The sequence below is a fragment of the Callithrix jacchus genome, chromosome 12 (genome assembly GCF_049354715.1).
Source record: "Callithrix jacchus isolate 240 chromosome 12, calJac240_pri, whole genome shotgun sequence".
Classification (NCBI taxonomy): domain Eukaryota; kingdom Metazoa; phylum Chordata; class Mammalia; order Primates; family Cebidae; genus Callithrix; species Callithrix jacchus.
In genome coordinates, this window is record NC_133513.1 from 23,671,720 (window position 1) to 23,678,517 (window position 6,798).

Consider the following 6,798-nt stretch of genomic DNA (forward strand, 5'->3'; position numbering starts at 1 on the left):
CATGCAGGTATTTCTATATGACATATTCCTTACAAATGATTTACTAGGACAAATGATGTACCCACTTAAATGTTAATAGATATGCCAGATGGACTTCCTAAAAGGTTGCACCAATTTGCATTCCCACCACAGAGAATGAAGGGGTACATGTCCCCACAGCCTTTCCAGCTTAAATTAAGTATATCACGTTTTCACTTTCTTTTCCAATATGAAGGGTGAAAATTATATCTTGTTTTGATTTGCACTTCTTTAAGAGTGAAATTGAGCATCTTTTCCTATATTTATTAGCCACTTCAGCACAGTACTTTCTTGGTTGTCTCAATTTTCAGCAATCAGTATGTATGACTTGTAAAACGTTTTTTAAAAAAGAAAAAATATGCTAGTCCCCTCTTTTCTGCAAAGCACAGTGTTACGAAGGAGCCAGAATGGGGTCAAGTGTGGGATGACCAACCATAGTGATTTGGCCAAGATGGAGGGGTTTCTCTGGACATGGGATCTTCAGTGCTAAAACTGAGAAAGTCCAAAGCAAACCACAATGCGTTGGTCACCTAGGCAAGTGACTTGCTCAGAGTATCACACAGAAAATCAGCCGCCAGCCTGTGGGGAGGTTCCTAAACCCCTGCTCCCCTGCCCAGGGCTCCTTCTTCTCCAGGCACCTCTCATGGAGAAACAGAGATGGACACAGAGGAGTTGGGCAACATGACTTGTCAATCTCTCCCAACTAGACAAGAAGCCCCTTTTGCACATTTACTTCTTTAGCCTGGCATTTATCACAGAAGCTGGCAAAGAGTTGGTAGCCAGCTTCAGGCTAAAGGCATTATCACAGTGTCAAGGAAGGGCAAGAGAGGCAGTACTGCAGTGTCCACAAAATCACAATCTTCACACAATCAGGATCCATCTCATGACTTTTGCAGGGAAACGCATTTGAAGGACCATCGGCTTTGGGTGGACAGACTCAAGCTCTAACCATCCCAGTCTCATTACTTACAAGCTGTCTAACCTTGGAAAACTGCTCTTCCCAGACCTTAGTTTTCTCATGTCTAAGATGGGACCAATAATACCTACATCTTAGCAGAATGGTTAAGACAGGAAGCAGACACAAGGAAGAGATGACAAATAGGGCAGGTCATTCTTTCTCTCAAGGAGAGGAGAATGAGCACCTGGAGTGGCTCACCCAGTTGCCACAAGAGAATGAGTGGCATCTGCTTCAGGGCTCTGCACAAAAGAGCTTGGCCAAGGGCTCCACTGGAGGCTAAAATACAGTCTGGACTCTTCTCACCAATGCAGACTCCCTAGCACAAGGCTGAATGTGCCTGGAGAAAGAGGTACTTTTTCTTTCTAGAAGGAGCCCTTTTCCTCCCAAACTGAACAGCTGTGGGACTGTGTCTGCCCACAGGGAGCACATTTTTGCAAATTCACACAAAACAGCAAGCCCTGATCTATATTAGCCCCATGGGTCAGAGCCCCTCTGACCTCTCCTATCCCTTGGAATATGGAGGGAAGGTTCCCCTCCTGTGGACCCCAGCACCAGGCCAGGCTCACCGTGACAGGTCATTTGAAGAGCAGAATCTTTTGCTCATTATGAATCATAAATCATCTGCAGAACAGGAAGTTGCTTCAATGCTGGCATGAGGTCACTGGGAATCACTACAGAGCACAGATGGGCTACTGTTAGGAAGAGAGCTGGCCATCAAGGATGCAGGTGAGCCTCCAGCACAGCTTTATGCACTAGCCAAGGTTTGGGTTCCAGATGCTGAAGCACCATTGTCCTGGCTTGGCCATGTGTGTTTACAGATCATCAGGAGCCCAGCTGTGGATCTCAGGGAGGTCTTTGTTCAGAATACCAATCCTCCAGGCAGATAGCTCTGCTCAATTAAGAGAAAAAGAAAAGAAGATTGCTAAATGTTCAGTTTGCTTACTTCACTACAAATATCCAACCCAAGAGAGAGGGTAATCTAATATATTCTGAGATGATTTAAACCCATTTAAATTAAAAAAAAAAAAAGAATTCTCCAGCAGTGAGCTGCACAGAGAAGGGGGGTTTGAAGATGCCACAGAACAAGCTAAAAATGTGGCTCAGAAGATAGAGAAAACCAATAGAGGTAACTTAAAATCAACCAGCTAACCAACCAACTCAACAGACAGGCAAGCCCAGACTGGGAGTAAGTCCCCAGTGCTGTGAAGCCAGGATGAATGGTTTTTGTTTCTGTTGTCAATGTTCAACCTGAATAAATCATCCTTGAGGAGGGAGAGCTGCAATCAATTAAACCAAAATAATACACTGATAAAAGAGCAATGTGATAATAAAAATTAAGTACATTTATTCAGCTGTTGCCCAGATATTTCACACCCTGTATTCAAGGCACGGGCTCCTCATCTGTCACATCTAGGCAGACATAATTCATGCATTCCCTCTGTTGCCATCAGATACAACACCCACTTCCTTAGCATGCACATCACTCATCTAGAGACCATCCAGAGATGGCACCTGCACATGCAGACCCCCCACCTCACTGACAAATGCACACTCATCCATTCACCCACCTCAGAATCCCACATACACCAGTGGCCAACCATCTGTGCTAACAAGATTGTGGGAAAGTCTGCAGCTCTGATGGTGTCAACTCTTATGCCTCAGGAAGGTTCTAGCCTCTGTGGTGCTGGGTCCAGGTCACCACAACCACAAGGGTGTCTCTGATCTGCTCAGGCTGTAAAGTCTCTGCTGATTCCTGGAGCCCCAGGGTGCTCATCTGCAAGTAGGTACCTATATTCTATCCTAGACCACTGGGGATCCAAGAAAGACGCACACCTACCTCTGTCCTTTAGAAATCCTGCTTGCTCTGTTCCCTATATCAGAGGATTATAAATATAGGAGAAACCAAGAGCCAGCCTGGTGATATAAACAAAAGCAGCAGATCAGAGGGGCTTGGGTGAGTGTAGACCCTAGCCCCACTTCAGGAAGGCAGTTGCTACTCAACTCCTAGATGACAAAAAGCTATGGTATTTCCAAATGAAATTGTCTAGGAGTTTAAGACCAGCTTGGCCAACATGGTAAAACCCCATGTCTACTAAAAATACAAAAATTAGCCAGGCACGGTGGCAGGCATCTGTGATCCCAGCTACTCAGGAGGCTGAGGCAGGAGAATCACTTCAACCCAGGGGCGGAGGCTATAGTAAGCCAAGATCATCACTACACTTCAGCCTGGGCGACAGAGAGAGACTCTGTCTTAAAATAAAAAAATAAATAAAATGCTGTCTAATGCTTTGAATCCCCCCTCCTGCAGGACAAAAATGAAACAATCTGTTTGCAACGTGGTCTGTTCTCTCTGCTATCTAGTGAATGGTGGCTTTTGCCTGCATTTTAGGACAGACTTGGTCAATTGTAATCACTAACAGCCTTTCCAATTATTGTGCATGTGCAAAAAAATTGGGGGATAGGTGGCCGGTCGTGGTGGCTCACACCTGTAATCCCAGCCCTTTGGCTGAGGCGGGTGGATCACCCGAGGTCAGGAGTTTGAGACAAGCCTGCCCACCATGTTGAAACCTCATCTCTACTAAAAATACAAAAAACTAGCCAGGAGTGGTGATGGGTGCCTGTCATTCCAGTTATTCAGGAGGCTGAGGCAGGAGAATCACTTGAACCCAGAGTCGAAGATTGCAGCGAGCCGAGATTGCTCCACTGCACTCCAGCCTGGGCAACGAGAGCAAAACTCCATCTCAAAAAAAAAAAAAAAAAAATGGGGGTTTAGGGGATGGGCCTCATAGTCACAACAATATTTCTGATGGAGTATTTTCCACATATGATAAATGTCTTGGACCTAAGCACAGAAGTCTGCTCCATGCTAACCTGTTCTCCTTTCTAATTCTTCTTTTTCTCTACTCCTGTGGTCCTCCCTGTCTTCACACAGTGGTCTCAGCCTCCCTGCTGCTTGTAGAAAGAAGTGTCCCGAAGAGACCCTATGCCACTGCAAAGCAGAATTTCTCACTAGTTGTTTGAATGACACTAGCACCTAGGGAAATTACTGCTTCTCTGGCCATATAAGCAGAAAATTCTGTAAACCCCAAAGAGATGATACCAAGCACAGGGAAGAGCCAAAGCTTTGCTAGCCAGGCACGGTGGCTCACACCTGTAATCCCAACACTTTGGGAGGCTGAAGAGGCTGGATCACTTGAGGTCAGGAGTTTGAGACCAGCCTGGCCAACATGGTGAAACCCAGTATCTACTAAAAATACAAAAATCAGCCAGACATGGTGGTGGGTGCCTGTAATCCCAGCTACTTGGAAAGCTGAGGCAGGAGAATCACCTGAACCTGGGAGGTTGCAGTGAATTGAGATCGCGCCACTGCAGTCTAGCCTGGGTGACAAAGTGAGACTCTGTTCCCCTCCCCTACCCAAAGAGAGTCCAAGCTTTACAACAGACTCACCTAATTTTGAATCTCAGTTCAGCTATTTACCACCTGTGCAACCTTGGGCAAGTTACTTAACATCTCTGAACTTGGTTTCCTCACAGGCTAAAATCAGGCTATTACAATTGATCTCATTGAAGTGGTATAGGATGCTTTATTCATTCATTCCACAAATATTTATTGAGGATCTACTATGTGCCAGGCACTGTTCTAGGTACTGGGAATATAGTGGTGAGCTAGTGTTAAAGTACCTGCTTCCCTGGAACTTACTGGCCAGTTGGTTGGATAAAATACAGTATTTATAAAGAGCTAGCACAGTGCCTGGAAGACAGCAATACTCAGTAGTTTCCTCTTCTCTTCTGTCTTGCTCTCTCTCTTTGCTGGTTGACAAGATGTTGGCACTGGGGTCAGGGCTATTCATCTCCCTGCCAAGCCTTTGGCAACCACTGCTTCACCCCCAGCTCACAGCTCCTTTGGCCTTGCTGCACCCTATATTATACTCCCAGACATCTGTCAAGAGCCTATAATCTCCTATCGATCCTCTCTCACTGAATACATAAGAAATAAAAGGACTGTGTGAATTTGGCTATTAGTTCAGCTGCAGTAAAAGAGGGATGCAGAATAACTGTGGCCTTAAAGGTTAGAAATTAATTTATCTGTCATGAAAAGTCTGGGTAGGCAGTACATAGTTGCTGTGGTGGCTGCTCCTTCCACCTTGTGGCTCTGTCTGCCCGTCTCACCAAGTGTCTTCCTTCTTGTGACCCAAGATGGCTGCTTCAGGTCCTACCATCACATCTACATCCTGGCCAGGAGAGAAGGAAAAGGGGAAGTGGAGAGGGTATGCTGCTCTCCCTGTAAAGTCCTAAGTCCGAAGATGAACCCAACATACAGACCTAAAGATGGAAATGGTAGACATCGGGGAATGCAAGAGTGGAGAGGGCATGAGAGGGGCAAGGTTTGAAAAATTGCATATTGGGGCCAGGTGTGGTAGCTCATGCCTGTAATCCCAGCACTTTGGGAGGCCAAGACGGGCTGATTGCTTGAATCCAGGAGTTTGAGACAAGCCTGGGCAACATGGCAAAATCCTGTCTCCACTAAAAGTACAAAAAATTAGTCAGGCATGGTGACACACACCTGTAGACACAGCTACTTGGGAGGCTTAGGTGGGAGAATCACCTAAGCCTGAGAGGTTGAGGCAGCAGTGAGCCAAGATCACACCACTGCACTCTAGCCTGGGAAACTGGAGTAAGACCTTGTCTCAAAAAAAAAAAAATACCTATTGGGTACTGTGCTCATTTCCTGGGTGACAAGTTCAATTGTATGTCAAAACTCAGCAATACACAATATACCTTTGTAACAAACCTGAACAAGTATCCCTGCAATGTAAAATAAAAGTTGAAAAAAATTTAGAAAAATAAAAAAAAGAAGCTGTACCCACTGCTTATTGCCACATCCCACTGGTTAGAATTTAGGTACATGGCTACACTCAGCTAGTTGCAAGAGAGTCAGGGAAATGGAGTCTTTAGCTGGGAACCATGTGCCTTTCAGACCCGCTACAGGGGGATTTGGCTATTAGTCTCTGTATTAACCTTCAGAGTGTTACAGATGCTTGTGAATGATAGGTCTTTTCACATCTTGTAATATTTGGTGGTTATCACCTACCTGAACAATTTTTCACATATTTGCAATGCAGAGCTTGGCAAGATAGGGGAGTCTGTAAGGAAGACAGCCTTCCTGAGTTTCAAAAATCCTTATAGGGTGGCATTTGCTTTGGTAGATCCCCAGGGTTCACAGTCCACTTCTCAGTTGATTAGGCTGAAATGTTGTCCAGCCCCTGACAAAGCATTCACTTCTCTGAGGTGGACTCACATGAAATCGAGGCTGCTGTATAAGCTATAATTCCAAAGCATTCATTTACAGTGAGAAATACAATTGCTTACTCAGTCCCAAAGGTCAGCTCATTCTTGACTATAGAGAAAACCACATGGGAAGGCAAATTATAATCAACAGTCTGCCTGTTAAAAATAAAGCTAACTGGGCAGTAATCCCAGATATTCAGGAGGCTGAGGCAGGAGGATCACTTTAGTCCAGGAGTTTGAGACCAGCCTGAGCAATGTAGCAAGACTTCATCTCAAAAATAAAATAAAACTGAACAAAATCAGCTTGATTAACCTCAGATATGGCGGCCATGATGAGTTTGGCCAGAACTCAGGACCTCTGACTTCTTGTTCTGCTGCTGAAGGCTACGATGCGTTCTCAAGGGAAATGATGTTCTAGGCGAAATTATACTGTTTTTCTCCCAAAAGGCATTTGTCCCAAATATAAACCTTATGCCCCATTCTAGGGGCAGGCCAATGTCCTACTCCAAAGCAAGCGAGTGTGAGTCTTTTTC